At 52.2% G+C, this 25,000-nt stretch overlaps 1 long non-coding RNA gene across 5 annotated transcripts in view; it reads left to right on the top strand.

Moving 5' to 3' along the window:
• The window catches only part of LOC142477475 (uncharacterized), a 36,297-nt gene extending 11,564 nt beyond the window's left edge, over positions 1 to 24,733 (top strand). Inside the window, exons 1-5 of one of the 5 annotated variants that reach the window (XR_012792412.1) lie at positions 16,311 to 16,431; positions 18,328 to 18,388; positions 22,162 to 22,288; positions 22,534 to 22,632; positions 24,116 to 24,733. This is a non-coding gene — a long non-coding RNA (uncharacterized LOC142477475). Of the gene's footprint in view, positions 1 to 2,977; positions 3,019 to 16,305; positions 16,432 to 18,327; positions 18,389 to 18,949; positions 19,100 to 22,161; positions 22,289 to 22,533; positions 22,633 to 24,115 lie in introns of those variants that run through there. The other 4 variants (XR_012792413.1, XR_012792415.1, XR_012792416.1 and 1 more) reach the window with 4 other exon arrangements.
• Positions 24,734 to 25,000: the final 267 nt, after the last annotated feature.

The following is a 25,000-nucleotide window of genomic DNA, read 5'->3' as shown; positions in this document are numbered from 1 at the left end:
ATGCGCAGTGATAGTGCGCGAGAGGCAGCCAATCAGCAGAGGGCTCTAGAGAGGGACTACATATCCCATGAGCCTAAGGCTAAGGCCCCGGTAACTCAGCTGCAACGCGCGCCCGCGAGATTGGCGGAGCGTGCAGCCGATTCCCTGGTCTACATCTCACTGCAGGAAGAGAGACCGGGGGGCGTGACGGGGACACGGCCATGACATCACCCGGCAGGTTCGCCCTCATTGGCTGAACCGCCGGGGGGCGTGCCGTATCGCTTGTCGCGAGTCCTGCTCTCAATTCTATTGAGAGCAGGAGCAACTCTCGCCCCAGCGCTACGGCCCCCCTCGCAGCGGGCCCGGCGCCATTGAGGGGAGGTATTCTGAAGCCAGGGTCACGTGTGATGTGTGAATAGCCCCAGATAGCATTAACTCAGCTCCCTTTCCAAATCACTCCAAGTCCTATAATATTTCCTTCACTTTATTGGAAAAGCAGCAGTAAATACAGGCTCTTGTGGATGGTGTGTAGTAGTGATTTGTAGTTAGAAACAGGTAGAAAGAGATGGCCTTGCCATGGGAGAGTGACAGAGATGGGTGCTGTACTCACTGTCTCCAGGGTGGAAAAGGAAGTGAGGAGCAATGTGGGTAAAAGGAATAGTCTTGGGACAGATTATCTGTGAACAAAACAGGGGGAAGGGCAGACTAGCCCATTCTGGTGAGGATCTCAGAGGCTGCAGTAGCAGCTCACTGATTACATGCCCAGAGGCCAGAAATGCAACATTGTAACATATCAGACAGGCACAGTATGTGTGTGCAAACTCCATGCAGCTGAAAACAAGAACTGACAGGCAGAAGTGGCAAAGGAAAGAGGGGGGTGAAACAGGGATGTGATTCTTGGTCCATGACACTCCCTGTCTGGTATCTGGAGATACCACTATAATGAAGTATGTGGAACATATGTGCAATGCAAACATAATATAACAATGCAAAAGTCCTTGTTCACATAGCGATATGATATCGGCTGGCATCACTGTCTTCAAAGTCCCTTGGCCAAGGTTCTTGGGCAAAGGATGCAAGGTGGTTGTACTGCTCCAGGTTAGCTGGGTGCACCACAGTGTCTCTCTTGGTGAAAGTCTCTGGCACTGTTTCTTTTGAACTTATGAAAGGACAGTCCTATTGTCTCTATAGCTTTCTCTACAGAGTGCATTACCTCGTGGATATGCCAGTCGTGCTAGTCTGTCACCCTATCACCTGGCATTTGGCGGAAGGAGATGGCCTTTGGCTCCTTGCGGAAGCGAATCAACGCCCCTGGAAAACTAGTTGTCGTCTGACTTAGTGAGTAATGCCCCGTTTGGAGAGGCTTCCTGGTGCTGAGCATTGGAGCTGAACACTACACTGATTTGATCGATTCCTGAGGGTGGTAGACCCGAGGTGATTGGAGGTACCAGCATTCTTCATCTTTCTTTATTAGAGGCGCTGGCTTCGCGTGGCTGGTAAGGAATATCTTCTGGATGAAGACCACAAAGTTGTTCTTGGTCTCCGGTTCCCTTTGTAGGTCGCAGAGGTGCGAAGTGAACCTAGAGATGGCATGTTCTCCATTGTTTGGGAGGCGCCTTCTTGGTGAACGGGATGGTAGCGGGTTCACCCAACTGCCAGGTCTGTTTTTGATGAGCTCCTTGACCGTTAACATCAGGAATTCTCTATCTCCCATCAATGGTGTTTGCTTGTTGTCCTTTGTGGTCTGGAACGCTGTACACCAGGCATGTCAAACTTGCGGCCCAAAACTAATATCTTTGCGGCCTGCGGCCCAGCCCAGTGTTTCCCAAAGTGTGAGGGCGCCGCGGCTTGGCTAGAGGGGCGCCGCGATCAGGGCCGCAAGCAGCGGGAAACAAGGGCTGCTAGTTAATTTAAAAAAAAAACCTCTGAAGCCGGCGCCGGGTCTCCGTGGCAGCGCCTGACCCTTCGCATGCGCGCTGATGCGTGCGGAGGAGAGACTTCGCCGAGAGCGGCAGGTTTGAAATTTGCCACTCGGGGAAGCGGAGGAGCTCCCATCCAATGGGGCTGCAGCCTGCCCGGCATTGCAGCTACAGAGCCACCAGACAGAGGCAGCAGTGTGTGTGTGTGTGTGTGTGTGTGTGTGTGTGTGTGTGTGTGTGTGTGTGTGTGTGTGTGTGTGTGAAAAACGGGCTGCAGGTGGGTGGGTGTGAAAAACGGGCTGCAGGTGGGTGGGTGTGAAAACGGGCTGCAGGTTGGTGGGTGGGTGTGAAAAACGGGCTGCAGGTGGGTGGGTGTGAAAAACGGGCTGCAGGTGGATGGTGTAAAACGGGCTGCAGGTAGGTGGGTGGGTGGGTGTGTAAAACGGGCTGCAGGTTGTGATAAACGGGCTGCAGGTGGGTGGGTGTGAAAAACAGGCTGCAGGTGGGTGGGTATGAAAACGGGCTGCAGGTTGGTGGGTGGGTTTTGAAAAATGGGCTGCAGATGGGTGGGTGTGAAAAACGGGCTGCAGGTGGGTTGGTGTGAAAAACGGGCTTTGTGAAAAACGGGCTGCAGGTGGGTGGGTGTGAAAAACAGGCTGCAGGTGGGTGGGTGTGAAAAACAGGCTGCAGGTGGGTGGGTGTGAGAAACGGGCTGCAGGTGGGTGGGTGTGAAAAACGGGCTGCAGGTGGGTGAGTGTGAAAAACGGCCTGCAGATGGGTGGGTGAGCAGTGAGGTGCAGAGAGCCTCTCTCACTCTCCCACCCTCTCTCACTCTGCCACCCTCTCTCACTCTCCCACCCTCTCTGTCTGTCTGCCTCCCTCTCTGTCTGTCTGCCTCCCTCTCTGTCACCCTCTCGCTGTCACCCTCTCTCTGTCACCCTCTCTCTGTCACCCTCTCTCTGTCACCCTCTCTCTCTCTCTGTCACCCTCTCTCTGTCTGTCACTCTCACCCACTCTCTTCGTTTTTATCTTAACTGCCCTATACATACACCGAAATAACCTATTCTGCTTTCTTCCAGATCTGACTCTCAAGTTTTACACGGGGGACATTAGAAGACAGGTAAGGAACACCTCCCCTCCAGTATACTACCTTGAGAGACTGCGGATCAGGTAAGATCCCAGGTGGGATTGCTGCTTTGGAAATTGTTAAGAGGGGGCATCCTGACACTGGTTAATGGGTTCAGAATCATTCACATCTGGCTTTTTTTTTTTGAGGTCATCCGACACACACACACACACACACACACACACACACACACACACACACACATACACACACTGAACTTTTCAAAATAAACCTACAATTCTATGAAAATTTAAGTTTTTTTTTTTTTTGCAGCCCGCCTAGACTTAAACCTTGTTTATTTGGCCCTTGTTAGCATTTGAGTTTGACATGCTTGCTGTACACCCTAAGTCGTTGATGCATTCCTCTTGCAAGAGAAAGTCTCCACGTATTTTGGTGATACGCCTTTGTATCTCTTTGTTGACTGCCCTCAGGAGATTGTTCTCTCCTTGGACATGACGAAAAACAGTCTCTTTTGCCCTTGTAAATCCCTTTGTGAAATGTCTCTGCGACTGTCTCTTTTTTGACGTGTGAGAGGACAGTCTTTTTGACACTGTGGCTTCACCTGTAGGGCGCAATCTTTTGCGGCTATGGCAGCCGTGACAGCTGCCTGCTTTGTCACTTGATACTCTGTGGAGAGGAACAACTGTACGTCTTAGCCGTGCCATTGCTCGCGGGAGGATCGTCCGATTGTTTATTGTCTTTTGGACAATCCCCTTGTCGGTCACCTCTGGGAGGTTACTTTCTTCCTTTAGTGGTTGTCTGAACCACTAAGCATCCTGGGCCATTGTCACATCCCCCTGAAGTGAGGATGTTCTTGTCGATCTCAGGGCTATGACCTTGTCTCTTCTCTTCGCTTGGCCCTCCTGTCACTTGGAGATGGCCAAGACATGGTTCAGAGAGGGATGTGTGTCCACATTCTGTTATCACAGTTCTGCGGGCGACAACATAGTCTTGTCCGTGCTCTTTGTTAGTGCACGCGTTGCCCACTATCACCCATCCTAGGTCAAGTCTTTGGGCGTATGGTGTGTTGTGGGGTCCGTTATGCTGTTTACGGACATTATGTATCCTCAAGATGTCCCTACCGAGCAGCGGCAAGATCTTGGCGCCTTGTTCTACCGGCGGGATGTAGTCGGCTATTCCTTTGAGGTGCGGGTAATGGCGTGCCACGTCTGGTGTGGGAATCTCGTCCCTGTTTGTGGCCATGTTATTGCACTCGATGAGTGTGGGGAGAGCTATCTTCACTCTGTTATCCACCGAACGTATGACGTAACCACTTGCTCTTCTCCCTGTTGACTCAGTTGACCCTGCACAGGTTCTGAGGGTGTAGGGTGAGGCATTGTCTTGTAAGTTGAATAGGTTGAAGAACTCCGTCTTCGCCAATGATCTGTTGCTTTGGTCGTCGAGGATTGCATACATCCGAATAGTCTTCTCAGGTTGTCCCTGGGGGTGCACTGCGACAAGGCATATTTTGGAGCAGGACATTTTGTCACTTTCTTTTCCGCAAACCTCAGTGTGCTGAGACGTGACGGATGTTGGCTCTCCTTCTCCTTCCTCCCCGCCATGCTCCACTACGGAGGATGGGTTGTTGAGTTGGTGGAGTGTCAGCGCCTCTGGATGTTACGTGCTTGTCACTTTTGCACACTGTACATTTGATTTCTTCTTTACAGTCTCTGGCTAGGTGAGTCGTGGAACCGCAGCACCTGAAGCAAACTCTGAATTCTCTAAGTAACCTCTTGCGTTCCTCTAGGGACTTCATCCTGAACCCAAAGCACTTGTTAAGTGGGTGTGGCTTCTTGTGTATGGGACATTCCCTGTTTGGGTCCCTTGGTTCCTCCTCTCCGGCGACCGACTGATCGGGAGTAATTTGGGTCGTGGGAGGCACGTCCGCCCTGTGGACCGAGATGGGTGTTTGAGTGTTACCGTATCTCGCCACCGGTCTCTCATTCCTCAGACTGCTTGCACTGTGTGTGGTTTGCGCACCTAAAAAGAAAATCGCGGATGAAGCTCAAGAAGATTGAGAATGGGGGGAAGGTGACTTGCTTCTCCCTTTTGTATTTGGAGCCCTGTGAAATCCATCTTTCTTGGAGGTTGTAGGGTAGCTTCTCCAAGATGGGTCTCACTCCACGAGCTGAGTCCAAGACGTTGAGACCTGTTAAGAAATGGTCTTTCCTTGCAAACTCCAGCTCTTGCAGCAGGTCCCCGAGCTCTCGTAACTTCGAGTAGTCTTTAGCTGTGATCTTGGGAAAGCTGTCGACTCTTTTGAAGAGCGAATCCTCGACTGCTTCGGGGCTACCGTAGCACTCTTCTAGCCTTTCCCACACTAGGTCAAGACCTACTTGGGGTTGGTTCTCGTTTGCTGCCCGAAGTCTCTTCGCGTGCTCCCTGGATTCGTTCCCCAGGAACTTGAATAGCAGGTTGAGCTCTTCCCTTGCTGAGAAGCCCAAGCTGTTCATTGCGTCCTTGAACATGAACTTCCACGTCCGGTAGTTCTCAGGGCGGTCGTCAAAGCTGATGAGTCCTGCTTGCACCAGGTCACGCCGGATCATATACTTGGCTATGTCTGTCAGGCCTGAGGCATCGGCGTGTTGGTCACGTTCTGAGGTAGTTGCTGGGAGGGTCCGTGCGGTCGCCTCTTCCTTGGCGTGGACGCGTGATGGCTGCTGGTCAGTGTGAGGGGCTGTGTTCTCCCGTGTGGGTGTACCTGGATTGCGAGCCTGTCGTGGTGCATCCGTGTGTGCGCTGGCGTGTGGATCACTGTTGCGGCTGTGGCTATCCCAGGCAGCATGTACCACTGAAGGAACAGCATCTTCTCCTCGTGGGCCTAGCAAGTCTTCGGTGTCTGTGGAGTCACTCCCTCCGTGTTGAGATGGTGCGCTGGTGTTTACACTGAAAAGGCTCCTTACGTAGTCTTCAGTGCGTTGAGCTGGATCCTCTGAGGCAATCCGTCTGTACGGTTGCTCCCCGCCGTCCTGTTGCGCAGATGCTTCTAGGACTTTAGCTTGAGCTATGGCGGCGGCGGCTTCCTTCTCTTGATTAAGTGCCTCTAGTTTCGCATCGAATTCGGCTTTCCTACGCGTGGTGGCTGCGGCAGTGGCGGCGGCAACATTAGCGGCGGCAACATTAGCGGCGGCTGCGGCGGCATTAGCGGCAGCTGTCTGCTCCTCCTCTTCTATGCCCGCTCTTCCTGCTCTTATGGCTGCCTCTCTCCGACTATATTCGGCCCTGGCACGTGCGGCCTCTGCTGTGGCTCGCGCCTTGGTAGCGTTTGCGCTTGCACTGGACACGTTAGATCGCGCTGATCTTGCTGACCTTGATGAGTGCCTGGATATGCTTGAGCGCTGTGATGCGGTTTCCAGCAAAAGGTCTTTCCTCTTACTCTCGGCTTCCGTGATAGAGGTTCGCACGCGGCTGTCACGTGTCAAGTCAATGTTATGCTGTAAGTCCCTTTCTTGCAGGCTTTCGCCGGTGTTAGCCCTGGCCAAGTAAGTGACGTATGCCTCTGACAGCTCTTGATAGCGTGCGTGATCTATCTTTAATTGAATTATTGCCTGTTCGAGCTGTTGTACATAATTGCCAGCACCGGCGACATTGCGTATCCCAAGTGTGGTTGTTTCCCAGGCCAACTCTAATTTAGCGCGGTGCGCTTCAATGTCAGTCTCATATTTTTTGCGGGCCTTTTGTGTCAGTGTGACTGTCCGTTTAGGCCTTGTGTCTGTCTGCGCCTGTTGCAGTTGCGCAGCGGTCTCTGTGTCTGAGTGGTCACTTTCCTGCGTGATGTCTGGTGAGGCTCTGAGTTCTGCCATGCTGTAGGTGCGTGTAGGCCTTTAGCCAGTGCGTGTGGCGTGCGGTCTTTTACCTGTGTCAGCGATCGGCGACTGTCTCAGATGATGCCGAGCGGTGTCCTGCAGCATCAGCATAGGGGTAGCTGTACTCACAGGTGTCCGGTAGCTCTGACCCGTGTCCTGGCGGGTGTCCGGTGGCGTGGCCCTTGGTGGCGCTGGCCGTGAGAACGTGCCCAGGGTAAGGTGAGATGATAATCCCTCACTATGGAGCTGTGCAGAGGGTGAACTCAGACAGAGAAAGGCAATCAAGGTTTGTGTAAGCTGCACTATCTCTTTGCAAAGCTGCTGCCTTGTGTACAAGGTTGTTTGCTGGCTGTGTGCAGGCTTTGCTGTAGAAGGTCTGTGCTCTTATTAGCAATGTAAAGCTGCTCGCTTGTCTTTGCATAAAGTAGTAGTTGTTTGCTGTGTAGAGGCTGGTGGCTCTGTGTAGCAATGTGGAGCAGTATGCTTGTACAGTGGTAGTGAGAGACTGCTGTTTATTTGCTGTGCAAGCTGCATGCTTGTTTCTTTAGCATAAAGGCTGTGGGTAGCAGCTCCTCTGTGTGTGTCCCCAAAGCACACGGTCCTCTTTCTACTATTCTGAAGCCAAGTGTGATGTGTGAATAGCCCCAGATAGCATTAACTCAGCTCCCTTTCCAAATCACTCCAAGTCCTATAATATTTCCTTCACTTTATTGGAAAAGCAGCAGTAAATACAGGCACTTGTGGATGGTGTGTAGTAGTGATTTGTAGTTAGAAACAGGTAGAAAGAGATGGCCTTGCCATGGGAGAGTGACAGAGATGGGTGCTGTACTCCCTGTCTCCAGGGTGGAAAAGGAAGTGAGGAGCAATGTGGGTAAAAGGAATAGTCTTGGGACAGACTATCTGTGAACAAAACAGGGGGGAGGGCAGACTAGCCCATTCTGGTAAGGATCTCAGAGGCTGCAGTAGCAGCTCACTGATACATGCCCAGAGGCCAGAAATGCAACATTGTTACATACCACACAGGCACAGTGTGTGTGTGCAAACTCCATGCAGCTGAAAACAAGAACTGACAGGCAGAAGCTGCAAAGGAAAGAGGGGGGTGAAACAGGGATGTGATTCTTGTTCCATGACAGGAGGGCTCTCGTCCGTGCGGACGCTATAGTAGGCATCGGGGTCAAGGCCTAAGGAGCGCCCCACATGACCCCAGGGAGCCAATAGGGCTACAGCATCTCCCTGCAGGGGAGATTAGATACATTTCCCGGGCTCTGAGCACGTTAGTCAGTCGGCGTCAGGAGCAGCTAGGGGGAGGAGGTAGGGTGCAGGAGTCAGTGACTCCCTGCACTAGGCCAGCTGCCCCCTAGGCCCCAGATAGCCGAGCCACCAGTAGTGTTGTGTTGTTTCAGGGACAGGCCCCAGGTTAGGGACCCTGCTCCTTACTATTATTCAGACGTTAGTTAGGGACACAGCGGACGCTGCGCGTCCCTCAGAGGTCTGGGATCAGACCCCTATATATATTATGTAACGGGTATTCCCCCACCCAATCGCATATGTGGCATATGTAAGGGGGAACCTATATGTTACCAGGTGTGGTGCGTTATACCTGGCAGGCTCACAGGAGGCCTGAGCCTCCGCTGATGGGAACCTGGGGTGCTTCTCTGGAACGTTCTCGTCGGTCAGCGCCTCCACCTATGTAGGATTCTATAGGAATGTAGAATGGCCCTAACATAGGAACCCACCCAGAAACCACATACACCAGGGTTATGGCTAAAAGGTTTACTGGACAAGCAACACAACACAATAGTATCATATATACTGTATCAATGCAACATCATCAGCATACACAACCACATATATGCAGAATCAAACATAACACAATACACATAGCAATAATAGCAACACAGCCGTGTCACCCTCTGCCACTAGCTGGCAGCTTAAAGGCTTTATGCGCCGCCCCTCCTTTGTGACGCTAAACCAAATAATGGAGACCACACAATGTTGGAAGAAAAGGTCACAGCTTTATTTTAACATCCGCTGTTAAAATCCTACCAGCCTGCCCGCCAGCCAAGTATGCTCCCTGCAAAATGGGGGGTAGGGGGAGATCCCTGCCGACAGCCAGCAATTGGCCCGCTCCCTCCCCCAGCCCGTATCATGTGCATGGGGGGGGGAGATCCCTGCCGACAGCCAGCAATTGGCCCGCTCCCTCCCCCAGCCCGTATCATGTGCATGGGGGGGGGAGATCCCTGCCGACAGCCAGCAATTGGCCCGCTCCCTCCCCCCGCCCGTATCATGTGCATGGGAGGGAGATCCCTGCCGACAGCCAGCAATTGGCCCGCTCCCTCCCTCCGCCCAAAAGCACTGTAAAATGGGAGGGGGAGATCCTCATTCAGCCGATGTTGGGCTGCTTCCCTCCCCCTCCCGCCCCTAGGGTCAGCTTAGGCCCAGCCCTAAAGCTGGCGCCCAGCCTTTAACCAGCGTTGATTGGGCATAGGCCGGCCCGGCCCTACAGCCGGCGCCTCCAGCCTGCCAAGCTGTTCTAGGGGCTCCAGCTGAGGGACGGACCCTAAAGTCCTCACCCTTTCTCTGTCTCGTGAGCTTGGCTGGCGCGGCAGCTCCGCCACCCGGAGGCCCCTCTGCCGGGCACTGGCTACCCTGGGGCCGACACGCCCACCCAAAGCTGCGACCTCTGATCTTAATTCTTCCCGCAAAAAACCCTTGATGTTACTTAAGAACACCTCTAACCCCTTCTGTGCCAGCTGCACTCCTTGGTGTCAGTCCCTCTGCGCTTTAAGAGTTTTACCGCCGCTAGAGGATGAATTTTGCCCATGGCCTTATTAACCTTCCTCCTAGCTTTCTCTTTCCGTGTCCCTTTTAAAATTTGCTTTGGACTAATTACAGACCAAATGATTAAAACCTCACTCCACAGCGCCTTCAAGCGGGCGCATTCCTGCTGTAACCGATAAATCAACTCTAGTGTTTTGGTGTTGGCTGGATCATTCCCCACGAGGTGTAGCAAACTAACATCCGGTTTCACCTGAAATTCTGCTCACTCCTTGTGCAGAGCCTGTTACAAATCAATCAAGCACCTTCCTCTCTTCCCAAGCCAACGCCAATTCACCCCCTCTCCCGTACACCACAGCTGCTGGCTGCACCGCTGATCCTTCGCCCATACGTGCGCCCACTGAACGAAAGGAATGTCCCATGATCCACACTTCCAGGGTCCTTTGTGCAGCTGTCTACTGAGAGGGAAAAACATGTTAATCTTCTTGCCTCAGCACGTTGCTGTGCCCTTAGGCCCTGATGTAACCCCCTATAGGCACTGGGTTTCCACCTCCCCGGTTTCCACATTTGGTCCGGCATACAGCCGTTCTCAGCTACCGCTGTTGCGGCACCAATTCTAAAGCAATGGGTAACAAATACACTGGGATCCATCCCCCTTAGCAGCAAGGCACCGCCTAAAAACGCTTTGAAATTGGTACCATGTGAGTGGTGTTGCGTCCTGATGGATGATGAAATTGCTCCCAACCTTGGGCCTGTGCCTTACGTACCCCTTACTCAACGCCACTGGGCAAACTTCCGTTATCCTCTATAGTGAGGTGGACCCACGCTCCCCTCCCCGCTTGGTCGGTTTTAGACCTGCGAATCTTGCATACCACTGACGTAGCATTGAGAATCATGCTCGCGAAAAACAAGCCCGAACCCTGGATTGTTTAAGATGCCGCCACTAGCTCGCCAACCCTGGAGGCACCAAGAAAGCCGCGGCAAATACTACTCTGAACAGTTCCCTTTTCCGCTGTACTGAAACATAGCTCTTTTGCTGCCATCATCAATACCTTGAAAAAGAACGCTGTGACGTTCGAAACGCGTTGTATGGGTCTTTTGTCACATTAAAGTGCCCTTTTATTTATTTTTGAATCTGGGTCCTTCCTGCTCAGTTTTTGCTAGTGCGCTTTTGTTCTCCATTTTCGTGTTATACTACATATCTGTAGCTGCACAGCCTGCCTACCACTCCTAGGATGTGAGTATTGCTTATGTTCAGGGGAACCTGCCAATGAGACTGAGGGTGAGTGGGCTTGTACCATCTACCACCTGTCTTCAGGATAGTACCCGTACTATTGCATATTAAGAACTAGATCATATCATTTTATATACCTTGGCTTAGTGGTTTGGCTCACTTTATTTCATTATACCTGCATAGAGCGCTTTAGCCTATTTTTCTATCATCAATACCTGAAGCCTGTCTGGCGTTATCGGCTCCTTACTGTCAGTTCACTTGGCTTCACCCCTATCCCATTATTAGGATTCTCCCAACTATGAAATCCTTAGTTATGTCCTTGCAGATGTGCCATTTCAGAAAAACACAGTCCTGCCATCATGGCCCCAACCCCCAGCTGCCTTCTGGGCCTGTAGGAAGCTAATGATCCGCGCGCTGCTACCACGCTTACCCTCGACTCTGTCCTTTTGCTTGAATACTAGCCATGTGTGCCAAGCCTGGAGGTAGGTTCTCCAAGTGCGTGGGGCTAGTGACTTGTGGATCAGGTCTATAAGTCCGCTATACCCATCTGCCCAAGGTGACGTGGGCATGTATTAGTGTAACCTTCCTAGCACCCTAGCATTACTGAATAAGGCTCCTCAGTGTATGGGCAGTGAGTGAAACGGTCCAGCCATGCCTCGCAGGCCTACCTCTTTGGTCATTTTCTCCCGTATGACGTGCGGGTATATAGAGGCGAATTTAAGATTGCGACTTGCGAGTGTGGTTACCAAATTCTAAACATATTCTTCCCACGATGTTCCCCAAATGTTTTATATGTGTCGCATCTAAGGTCTATGTATTTAAGGACGTTCAGACCCTCTACTGGGTGCTTCTCCAGCAGGCAGCTGGCTAACACAAGGTAACCTCTTAGCCAGTTGTCCATGATTTATACTTACTAGCTCTCTCCTCACCTGTAGCCTTCGCTTTTTCCCTGGCCTGAAACCCATCAGCAAAAGGTTGTGTACGTCCGTGAACTTTCCCTTTATTATCTCACTTTGGGTGTAGATAGAAGAATCCGTCTAGCTACTTCCAGAGCAAGCAGGTAAATAGTGGCTGAACCAGCCTGGGTGGTGAAGGATTGATACTGGTCCCCCCGCGCCCCCTGCTTGGCGTCGCACCCAGAGCGGGTGTCTGGCTTCCCTCCTCGGCGTCCGTCCGATCATAGTGGTACGGGGTAGAATTGATCAGCAGTACTGCCGCTCCTATCTAGATCAAAACTCACCAGTGAAGGAATGAACAAATAATTTATTAAATTACCTAAACGGATACACCAACAAACAGAAAAGAGAACCTCCTCCCACGCGTTTCAATTGAAATGGTCTTTCTCAAGGCATGTAAACCGACTGGAGGGACGTCCTAGCGCCGGCGTAAGTGTCCTTCCCTTTACATAAAAGTGTAAGCTCTTCGGGGCAGGGACTCTACTTAATGTTACTTTAATGCCTAAAGCACTATTCCCATGATCTGTTATTTATATGATCTGATAATTATTTGGTTACCACGTGTATTACTAATGTGAAGCGCTATGTACCTTAATGGCGCTATATAAATAACGACATACAATACAATTGCTGGTACTTACGCCGTCATCCTTAATTTTTGGGGCCTTGCTCTCCCGCGCTGCCCCCTACGTTGCACCGCTTGGCCTAGCCTTAAGTGTAAAATATACTGGACACCTAACAAGCTCCTATTGAACCCCCAAAATAACCACAACATATATATAAGCATATGAGTGTCACAGAGGAGTGCTACTGAGCATGGCAATATATATTTAAAACCAGAGACATAACCTAAAACACAGACAAAGCTCAGTATTAGCACATCCAGTGAGACCCATATACGGTACAGTGCCATATATATATGTATAAATATCTATTAACTAAAATGGTCTTTTAGTTTGACATTTTTGGCCAAAATTGTTGTAAGCCCCTGAGCCAACGCCACGGCAGACCACATATCAGGGGTCCCTAACGCTAATATAAATTCTTAATAACCTGTGTAATAACAGGAAGAATGATTTATAGTAAATCTGTCAATATTAGTAGCAAAGTTCTAAGTCTGACTGAAGCTTTTATTGACCTGTACATTACCAGGAAAAGCACTCTGTATTAGAGATGTCACAGCCAAACTGCAAGCAGGCCAGTTCCCCTGAGTGACTTAATAGATACCTAGCCTTAAGTGACCGGAGAATCACCGCTGTCTCTTTAGGAATTTATACATACAGGTTTTGTGAAATGTCGCTGTCACTATCTGAGTCGCTATTACCCGTACTATACTAGGATTTATTTCCTTACCCGGAATCTCGTTGCTCGGGTTAGTACCCTGCGCTAACCTGGCCTGAAGCGCGGTGACTGGCCTCGGCGTCTGTCCCCCTCCTCGCCATGCGTCGGTGAAGGTGAGTAGGGGTCCTGGTCCACATTCCATGCGTGCAATGACCAGTCATTGGCCGTCGCTTCCTGCGAAAACTGAGAGGACCCCATGCAGGATCCCGGGGCTGGGTCGCCTTAAATCCTCTCCCCCCACCCCCGCCGGTGACAGAGCAGAACGCCCGTCTCTGCGCTGCAGTTAATCTGCCCGACACAGCGTGGCCCATGGGTGGGAGGGGCAGGGGCCCCGGGTGGCTGGGGCGGTTATACACCAGACCGGCCGCGCCCCTGCCTGCTGGAGGTAAGTAGGTGGGGTGGTTGGGTATGGCGTGTGGTTATATGATATGTTGGTGCTTCACGGTAGTAACCCCGCTCACAGTCTGTCCTGTACTGTGAGGGGTAAGGGTGTAACCCCGCTCACAGTCTGTCCTGTACTGTGAGGGGTAAGGGTGTAACCCCGCTCACAGTCTGTCCTGTACTGTGAGGGGTAAGGGTGTAACCCCGCTCACAGTCTGCCCTGTACTGTGAGGGGTAAGGGTGTAACCCCGCTCACAGTCTGCCCTGTACTGTGAGGGGTAAGGGTGTAACCCCGCTCACAGTCTGCCCTGTACTGTGAGGGGTAAGGGTGTAACCCCGCTCACAGTCTGTCCTGTACTGTGAGGGGTAAGTGTGTAACCCCGCTCACAGTCTGTCCTGTACTGTGAGGGGTAAGGGTGTAACCCCGCTCACAGTCTGTCCTGTACTGTGAGGGGTAAGGGTGTAACCCCGCTCACAGTCTGCCTGTACTGTGAGGGGTAAGGGTGTAACCCCGCTCACAGTCTGTCCTGTACTGTGAGGGGTAAGGGTGTAACCCCGCTCACAGTCTGCTCTGTACTGTGAGGGGTAAGGGTGTAACCCCGCTCACAGTCTGTCCTGTACTGTGAGGGGTAAGGGAGTAACCCCGCTCACAGTCTGTCCTGTACTGTGAGGGGTAAGGGTGTAACCCCGCTCACAGTCTGTCCTGTACTGTGAGGGGTAAGGCTGTAACCCCGCTCACAGTCTGCCCTGTACTGTGAGGGGTAAGGGTGTAACCCCGCTCACAGTCTGTCCCGTACTGTGAGGGGTAAGGGTGTAACCCCGCTCACAGTCTGTCCCGTACTGTGAGGGGTAAGGGTGTAACCCCGCTCACAGTCTGTCCCGTACTGTGAGGGGTAAGGGTGTAACCCCGCTCACAGTCTGCCCCGTACTGTGAGGGGTAAGGGAGTAACCCCGCTCACAGTCTGCCCCGTACTGTGAGGGGTAAGGGAGTAACCCCGCTCACAGTCTGCCCTGTACTGTGAGGGGTAAGGCTGTAACCCCGCTCACAGTCTGTCTGGTACTGTGAGGGGTAAGGGTGTAACCCCGCTCACAGTCTGCCCTGTACTGTGAGGGGTAAGGGAGTAACCCCGCTCACAGTCTGCCCTGTACTGTGAGGGGTAAGGCTGTAACCCCGCTCACAGTCTGTCTGGTACTGTGAGGGGTAAGGGTGTAACCCTGCTCACAGTCTGCCCTGTACTGTGAGGGGTAAGGGAGTAACCCCGCTCACAGTCTGCCCTGTACTGTGAGGGGTAAGGCTGTAACCCCGCTCACAGTCTGCCCTGTAATGTGAGGGGTAAGGGTGTAACCCCGCTCACAGTCTGCCTGTACTGTGAGGGGTAAGGGTGTAACCCCGCTCACAGTCTGCCCTGTACTGTGAGGGGTAAGGGTGTAACCCCGCTCACAGTCTGTCCTGTACTGTGAGGGGTAAGGGAGTAACCCCGCTCACAGTCTGTCCTGTACTGTGAGGCGTAAGGGAGTAACCCCGCTCACAGTCTGTCCTGTACTGTGAGGGGTAAGGGTGTAACCCCGCTCACAGTCTGCCCTGTACTGTGAGGGGTAAGGGAGTAACCCCGCTCACAGTCTGTCCCGTACTGTGAGGGGTAAGGGTGTAACCCCGCTCACAGTCTGTCCCGTACTGTGAGGGGTAAGGGAGTAACCCCGCTCACAGTCTGTCCCGTACTGTGAGGGGTAAGGGTGTAACCCCGCTCACAGTCTGTCCCGTACTGTGAGGGGTAAGGGTGTAACCCCGCTCACAGTCTGTCCCGTACTGTGAGGGGTAAGGGAGTAACCCCGCTCACAGTCTGTCCCGTACTGTGAGGGGTAAGGGAGTAACCCTGCTCACAGTCTGTCCTGTACTGTGAGGGGTAAGGGAGTAACCCCGCTCACAGTCTGTCCCGTACTGTGAGGGGTAAGGGAGTAACCCCGCTCACAGTCTGTCCTGTACTGTGAGGGGTAAGGCTGTAACCCCGCTCACAGTCTGTCCTGTACTGTGAGGGGTAAGGGAGTAACCCCGCTCACAGTCTGTCCTGTACTGTGAGGGGTAAGGGAGTAACCCCGCTCACAGTCTGTCCCGTACTGTGAGGGGTAAGGGTGTAACCCCGCTCACAGTCTGTCCCGTACTGTGAGGGGTAAGGGTGTAACCCCGCTCACAGTCTGCCCTGTACTGTGAGGGGTAAGGGTGTAACCCCGCTCACAGTCTGTCCCGTACTGTGAGGGGTAAGGGTGTAACCCCGCTCACAGTCTGTCCTGTGAGGGGTAAGGTTGAGGTCGCCCTGAGGGGTGAACTTGAGGTCGCCCTGCAGTACCGCTAGGGGCCTCATGGTGGCGCTGCTGCAGAGGAGGGCCAAGGTAACAGCCAGCCTCTGCAGACCTGCCTGTGACCTCCTGTCTCTTTAATAAACATGGGGCGGGAAACCCCCCCTCCCAGAGAAACCCCCCCTCCCCCTGCTCATAGAAGCCCGGGAAGGGAGGGTGGAGCAGGGGGGGAAGGGAGGGTGGAGCAGGGGGGGAAGGGAGGGTGGAGCAGGGGGGGAAGGGAGGGTGGAGCAGGGGGGGGAGGGTGGAGCAGGGGGGGGAGGGTGGAGCAGGGGGGGGAGGGTGGAGCAGGGGGGGGAGGGTGGAGCAGGGGGGGGAAGGGAGGGTGGAGCAGGGGGGGGAAGGGAGGGTGGAGCAGGGGGGGGAAGGGAGGGTGGAGCAGGGGGGGGAAGGGAGGGTGGAGCAGGGGGGGGAAGGGAGGGTGGAGCAGGGGGGAAAGGTCAGCCTGCAGCCCGCGCGCGGGAGAACAGCGCCCCTCCCTCCCCTGCTGCAGCACATGGGAGGGAGGTGAGTCATGGCGCCGAGGAGCCAGCAGCACTGCACGCAGGTCGGAGGGGTGAGTGGGATGGGGGCGCGGGACGGAGCCAGATGGTCCCCGTGGTGGGGGTGTGAGGAGGTGGTATGGGGGGAGCCGGCGCGTGGCCACCCCCAGCAGAGGGGTAAGCGGCCTGTTGCAGTGGGAGCCGACAGGCGCGCTCCCCGGCCGGCGCACGCGGTGCCTGACAGCCCCCGCGGTCAGGGGAGATGGTAGGGGGGGGACCTGGGCATCGGGCGCCCTGCTCGGCGCGCGGCCGTCACCTGCAGAGTGGTGAGCGGGCTGGCGGCGCCGGGGCTGGCGGCGGAAGCACAGGAGCTACCCCGCCCCCTCCCTGCCGGGACCGCGCTTGGGCAGAGGGAGTAAGCCCGAACCGGGAGGGGGGACAAGGCCTGGGAGCAGGGGAAGGAGGGGTGCGGGAATAGAGGCCCTGTGGCCCGGCGGGGGAATCAGTAGTGAGGCGGAGGGAAGTTGCAGGGGAAAAAGCCGAGAGGTGGCGGGGCACAGGCTGGGGGGTGGATAGAGGGGCATAAGGCTGGAGGGGGCCCCAGGGTGGGCGCGGGAGCGTGGTGGGCTGCAAGCAGGCGTCTGCACTTGCCGGGGGAGCTGGGAGGGCTGTGGGATGGGGAATGGGGATCCCTACCTGCACCTCAGCGCTGGGATCTGCGCGGGGCAGGGACACTTACCGGCTCCTCCGGTGCCGCAGCATCAGCGGCCTCCTCAAGCTCATGGGCGAGGCTGGCAGGACTCGGGGTCTTCATACAGCGGGGGGCTGCTGCAGTCACTGCGGCCTTCATACAGCGGGGGCTGCTGCAGTCACTGCGGCCTTCATACAGCGGGGGCTGCTGCAGTCACTGCGGCCTTCATACAGCGGGGGCTGCTGCAGTCACTGCGGCCTTCATACAGCGGGGGCTGCTGCAGTCACTGCGGCCTTCATACAGCGGGGGCTGCTGCAGTCACTGCGGCCTTCATACAGCGGGGGCTGCTGCAGTCACTGCGGCCTTCATACAGCGGGGGCTGCTGCAGTCACTGCGGCCTTCATACAGCGGGGGGCTGCTGCAGTCACTGCGGCCTTCATACAGCGGGGGGCTGCTGCAGTCACTGCGGCCTTCATACAGCGGGGGCTGCTGCAGTCACTGCGGCCTTCATACAGCGGGGGCTGCTGCAGTCACTGCGGCCTTCATACAGCGGGGGCTGCTGCAGTCACTGCGGCCTTCATACAGCGGGGGGCTACAGTCACTGCGGCCTTCATACAGCGGGGGGCTGCTGCAGTCACTGCGGCCTTCATACAGCGGGGGCTGCTGCAGTCACTGCGGCCTTCATACAGCGGGGGCTGCTGCAGTCACTGCGGCCTTCATACAGCGGGGGGCTGCTGCAGTCACTGCGGCCTTCATACAGCGGGGGGCTGCTGCAGTCACTGCGGCCTTCATACAGCGGGGGGCTGCTGCAGTCACTGCGGCCTTCATACAGCGGGGGGCTGCTGCAGTCACTGCGGCCTTCATACAGCGGGGGCTGCTGCAGTCACTGCGGCCTTCATACAGCGGGGGGCTGCTGCAGTCACTGCGGCCTTCATACAGCGGGGGGCTGCTGCAGTCACTGCGGCCTTCCCTCGCGGTCTTGACATGGCAGCTCAGCAGCAGCCAGCGTTCCTGCAAGGTAAGGGGAAAATTCCGTTAGCTCTGTCTCTCTCCCCTGGGGCCCCACTCTTTATACCCTCTCCCCCCTCCCCCTGCATGGGAGGGGACAAGCAGCCTTCCCACTCCGTGTGGGAAGGGGGAGGGGGGTTAGCCGACCCCCCCCCTACCAGCTCTCGCCAATCAGGACGTCGCAGCCCTTAAGGAGCCTACGACCCCATGCTGGGGCCTCTGCCTCTTCAATAACCTTGCCCCTTACTCCTCCCCAACCCCGTGTACCCAGAGTCCCAGGAGTCCTCTAAGAAACCCAAAACCTAGAGGCGGGATCAGCGCCTGATGTACCGGTAGGTTGGAGCACAATAAATACGATACCTGCCCCAGTGAAAGATAAAAACACAGAAATCTCTTTATTACAGGCCATGCATGTCACAGATACAATGTTACTGGGCTCAGACCCCTATATATATTATATGTAAAGACTATCTTCCCGGAGGCCACGACAAGCAGTGACTGCGATGGGGGGATACCCGTTACACATGTCACAAATACAATGTTACTGGGCTCAGACCCCTATATATATTATATGTAAAGACTATCTTCCCGGAGGCCACGACAAGCAGTGACTGCGATGGGGGGATACCCGTTACACATGTCACAGATACAATGTTACTGGGCTCAGACCCCTATATATATTATATGTAAAGACTATCTTCCCGGAGGCCACGACAAGCAGTGACTGCGATGGGGGGATACCCGTTACACATGTCACAGATACAATGTTACTGGGCTCAGACCCCTATATATATTATATGTAAAGACTATCTTCCCGGAGGCCACGACAAGCAGTGACTGCGATGGGGGGATACCCGTTACACATGTCACAGATACAATGTTACTGGGCTCAGACCCCTATATATATTATATGTAAAGACTATCTTCCCGGAGGCCACGACAAGCAGTGACTGCGATGGGGGGATACCCGTTACACATGTCACAGATACAATGTTACTGGGCTGAAGAGCTGACTCTCTTGAACCCACCTATACGGATCAGAGGTAACCCTTTCATGGGCTGGGCCTTTATTGAGAGCCTGGTTACCCCTTTACTGTTACACTCAGTAACCCCTTCACTGCCACACAGGTTCAGTAACCCCTTCACTGCTACACAGGTTCAGTAACCTCTTCACTGCCACACAGGTTCAGTAACCCCTTCACTGTTACACAGGCTCAGTAACCCCTTCACTGCTACACAGGTTCAGTAACCTCTTCACTGCTACACAGGTTCAGTAACCCTTTCACTGCTACACAGGTTCAGTAACCCCTTCACTGCTACACAGGTTCAGTAACCTCTTCACTACCACACAGGCTCAGTAACCCTGTCACTGTCACACACAGGCTCAGTAACCCTGTCACTGCCACACACAGGCTCAGTAACCCTGTCACTGCCACACACAGGCTCAGAAACCCAGTCACTGCCCCACACAGGCTCAGTAACCCCTTCACTGCTACACAGGCTCATCAACCCTGTCACTGCCACACACAGGCTCAGAAACCCAGTCACTGCCACACACAGGCTCATTAACCCCTTTGCTGCCACACACAGGCTCAGTAACCCGGTCACTGCAACACACAGGCTCAGTAACCCCTTCACTGCTACACAGGCTCATCAACCCTGTCACTGCCACACACAGGCTCAGAAACCCAGTCACTGCCACACACAGGCTCATTAACCCCTTTGCTGCCACACACAGGCTCAGTAACCCGGTCACTGCAACACACAGGCTCAGTAACCCATTCACTGCCACACACACGGGCTCAGTAACTTCTTCACTGCCACACAAACAGGCTCAGTAACCCCTTCACTGCCACACACAGGCTCAGTAACCCCTTCACTGCCACACACAGGCTCAGTAACCCCTGTCACTGCCACACACAGGCTCAGTAACCCTGTCACTGCCACACAAAGGCTCAGTAACCCCTTCACTGGTACACACAGGCTCAGTAACCCCTTCACTGGTACACACAGGCTCAGTAACCCCTTCACTGCCACACACAGGCTCAGTAACCCTGTCAGTGCCACACACAGGCTCAGTAACCCCTTTACTGTTACACTCAGTAACCCCTTCACTGCTACACAGGCTCATTAACCCTGTCACTGCCACACACAGGGTCAGTAACCCAGTCACTGCCACACACAGGCTCATTAACCCCTTCACTGCCATACACAGGCTCAGTAACCCGGTCACTGCCACACACAGGCTCAGTAATCCTGTCACTGCCATATGCAGGCTCAATAACCCCGTCACTGCCACACACAGGCTCATTAACCCCTTCACTGCCATACACAGGCTCATTAACCCCTTCACTGCCACACACAGGCTCAGTAACCCCTTCACTGCCACACACAGGCTCAGTAAACCATTCACTGCCACACACACAGGCTCAGTAACTTCTTCACTGCTACACAGGTTCAGTAATCCCTTCACTGCTACACAGGTTCAGTAACCCCTTCACTGCTACACAGGTTCAGTAACCTCTTCACTGCCACACAGGCTCATTAACCCCTTCACTGCTACACAGGCTCATTAACCCCTTCACTGCTACACAGGCTCAGTAACCCCTTCACTGCTACACAGGCTCATTAACCCTGTCACTGCCACACACAGGCTCAGTAACCCCGTCACTGCCACACACAGGCTCAGTAACCCCGTCACTGCCACACACAGGCTCAGTAACCCTGTCACTGCCACACACAGGCTCAGTAACCCTGTCACTGCCACACACAGGCTCAGTAACCCTGTCACTGCCACACACAGGCTCAGCAACCCCTTCACTGGTACACACAGGCTCAGTAACCCCTTCAGTGCCACACACAGGCTCAGTAACGCCTTTACTGTTACACTCAGTAACCCCTTCACTGCTACACAGGCTCATTCACCCCGTCACAGCAACACAGGCTCAGTAACCCAGTCACTGCCACACACAGGCTCATTAACCCCTTCACTGCCACAGAGAGGCTCAGTAACCCCTTCACTGCCACACACAGGCTCAGTAACCCCGTCACTTTTACACACAGGCTCAGTAACCCCTTCACTGCCACACATAGGCTCAGTAACCCTGTCACTGCCATGCACACAGGCTCAGTAACCACTTCACTGCCACATACAGGCTCAGTAACCCCTTCACTGCTACACAGGTTCAGTAACCCCTTCACTGCTACACAGGTTCAGTAATCCCTTCACTGCTATACAGGTTCAGTAACCCCTTCACTGCTACACAGGTTCAGTAACCTCTTCACTGCCACACAGGCTCATTAACCCTGTCACTGCCACACACAGGCTCAGTAACCCCTTCACTGCCACACACAGGCTCAGTAACCCTGTCACTGCCACACACAGGCTCAGTAACCCTGTCAGTGCCACACATAGGCTCAGTAACCCTGTCAGTGCCACACACACAATTACACACCCACAGTGACGCAGTAAACAAGTGTTTGTTTGTTTTGGCTCTGAGGTCAAGTCCACACACAAGTTAGCACACTGATTACCCCTCGTTGACAGTACACTCTCACAATCAGATTGGTGACCCAACAGTGACATCACACACACACACACACACACACACACACACACACACACACTTTATCACACTGGTTGCACAGCGTTTTCAGTACACACACATTAACAAGGTGGTAACCCCACAGTGTTAATACACAGTAACACATTAGAACACAGATAGCACCAAAATTACAGGACACACACAGACACACACACATTAACACTCTAGTAACGCACACTCTGGGCCTCTCCAAATATCCTCCCAGAATCCCACTAAGTCAGTCAGCACTATCAGGTATCGGGATCATGGGTAACTCTCACCCCTCACACATTTCAGCAATACACTTGTGCCTCCCAAACCCCGTGGCATACGTGTCCCTGCAGCACATACACACGTGATGGTTATTTGTGTTTGAGAATATGTGACACAAACTTTACTCTCAGGAAAGTCTCACATTAATCTTGCAAATGAGTATTTATCACACGAGACAGTCAGTAAAATGTTCTGCCAGAGAAATGTAATATTTACCCATAAAATAATGTGATTTCTTTCTCACACAGAGTCTGCTGATTCTATAGTGACACATTCCCATCAGAATCTGTATATAACACTCACCTCACCCTCCATAGTAACACAGACCCAGTGATATTCAAAGGTTACTCATCTCAGCTCCATCTCCACCCAGCTGTAAGTACAATTATTTCTAATGTTTTATATTAACTGTAATTTTTACTACATTGATCTTTTTATATGTAATGTCTATAAATATTCTCTGCAATACAAACCCCACTAATACTCCTCACGTGTAATAACTAGATACTATACTGTAAGTAACACTGTATCCCTGGGGTGCAGCCCCCCCAGATATGTCTGGTCTGTCCCGTGCTGAGCGTATTATTACACCTGTGATAACCTGTAACATTCTCTAACAGATCTGTAAAGATGCTTCTCTCCCAGAGACCTCTGCTGCTCGCGCTTCTCCTGGGGATAATCTCCATCGTCACATTGGTGGAATCGGCCAAATATGAGACGTAAGAAATGGAGTTTGTGGGACAGAGAAAGGAATAGAGATTTATTGGTGCTGTGTGTAGGATTGTAGCTGGGGATCCTTCATGTGATGCGTACCTGATATTAACCTTGTAACTGATATTAACCCTCCTGTGCTTGTTCCATACGCAGCCTGTCTAACGTGTTATTATATCTCTCTGTGTGTTATTATATCTCTCTGCGTATTATTATATCTCTCTGTGTGTTATTATATCGCTCTGCGTGTTATTATATCTCTCTGTGTGTTATTATATCGCTCTGCGTGTTATTATATCTCTCTGCCTGTTATTATATCTCTGCCTGTTATTATATCTCTGCGTGTTATTATATCTCTGCGTGTTATTATATCTCTGCGTGTTATTATATCTCTGAGTGTTATTATGTCTCTCTGCGTGTTATTATATCTCTGAGTGTTATTATGTCTCTCTGCGTGTTATTATATCTCTGAGTGTTATTATATCTCACTGCGTGTTAATATATATCTCTTCGTGTTATCATATATCTCTGTGTGTTATTATATATCTCTGCGTGTTATTATATCTCTCTGCGTGTTATTATATCTCTCTGCATGTTATTATATGTCTCTGCATGTTATTATATCTCTCTGCGTGTTACTATATCTCTCTGCATGTTACTATATCTCTCTACGTGTTATTAGATCTCTCTGCGTGTTATTATATCTCTCTGCATGTTATCATATATCTCTGTGTGTTATTATATCTCTCTGCATGTTACTATATCTCTCTGCGTGTTATTATACTGTATCTCTCTACGTGTTATTATATCTCTCTGCATGTTATTATATCTCTCTGCATGTTATGATATATCTCTGCGTGTTATTATATATCTCTGCATGTTATCATATATCTCTGCATGTTATCATATCTCTCTGCGTGTTATTATATCTCTCTGCATGTTATCATATATCTCTGTGTGTTATTATATCTCTCTGCATGTTACTATATCTCTCTGCGTGTTATTATACTGTATCTCTCTACGTGTTATTATATCTCTCTGCATGTTATTATATCTCTCTGCATGTTATGATATATCTCTGCGTGTTATTATATATCTCTGCATGTTATCATATATCTCTGCATGTTATCATATCTCTCTGCGTGTTATTATATCTCTCTGCATGTTATTATATGTCTCTGCGTGTTATTATATCTCTCTGCCTGTTATTATATCTCTCTACGTGTTATTATATATCTCTGCATGTTATTATATCTCTCTGCATGTTATTATATCTCTCTGCGTGTTATTATGTCTCTGCGTGTTATTATGTCTCTCTGCTTGTTATTATGTCTCTCTGCTTGTTATTATGTCTCTCTGCGTGTTGTTATAATGCTCTGCAATTCTTTAATTTCCCTTGTGGCAGTGAAAGGGGTAATTCTGTGGGAAATATTTGCCCCCTGAGTCCTCGGGGGACATTTCCTGACATCAGTTTGTTGTCTTCTTCTCTAGTGAAGAAGATCAGATGTTGGAGACCAAGAGAGAGGAGAATGAGCAGGGAAATCGCATGGAGAGACTGGCAGGTCTCCTGGAAGAAGCACAATCTCCTCTCACACGGGAGACTCGGCGACATCATAGAAAGGGGACAGGACATACTGTAAAACAATTGGCGAAGTTGGTTAAACATATCCATGAATATAAAAAACGTGACAGTGATTTAGAGAGCAGAGATATTCCTTTACTTGGTAATCTTCTTGCGGCGTTAGGCCTGGGGCGTTAATAAATTCTGCGCATTACACGTGAGCTTTGCAATGTCCTGTAACTCTGCGCTCTCTGTATAAGGACAATGCTCTGTAACACTGCGCTCTCTGTATAAGGACAATGCCCTGTAACACTGCGCTCTCTGTATTAGGACAATGTCCTGTAACACTGCGCTCTCTGTATAAGGACAATGTCCTGTAACACTGCGCTCTCTGTATTAGGACAATGTCCTGTAACACTGTGCTCTCTGTATAAGGACAATGTCCTGTAACACTGCGCTCTCTGTATAAGGACAATGTCCTGTAACACTGCGCTCTCTGTATAAGGACAATGCCCTGTAACACTGCGCTCTCTGTATAAGGACAATATACATGTCACGCTGCTTTTATGGGGTTTCCTAAATCTCCTGATTTCCTGCTTTCTCCATGAAATAATAATGATAGAAATGAGAGATCACTGTTACAATGAGACAGACTGTAACATGAAGATAAAAGGGTCTCCCTCACTAATCCACGCCAGAGATTTAGCACACGCTAGTGTCACTGACGTGACTAGTACTAACATGCACTAATGTGAGTGTGTGCTTTAGTGAGTGAGACTCAGCATGTGTCACACACAAACATGAGAAGAACATGC

The sequence above is a fragment of the Ascaphus truei genome, unplaced genomic scaffold, assembly GCF_040206685.1.
Source record: "Ascaphus truei isolate aAscTru1 unplaced genomic scaffold, aAscTru1.hap1 HAP1_SCAFFOLD_2137, whole genome shotgun sequence".
NCBI lineage: Eukaryota > Metazoa > Chordata > Amphibia > Anura > Ascaphidae > Ascaphus > Ascaphus truei.
The sequence above is the reverse complement of the archived record's forward strand: the minus strand, read 5'-3'. Positions and strand labels throughout refer to the sequence as shown.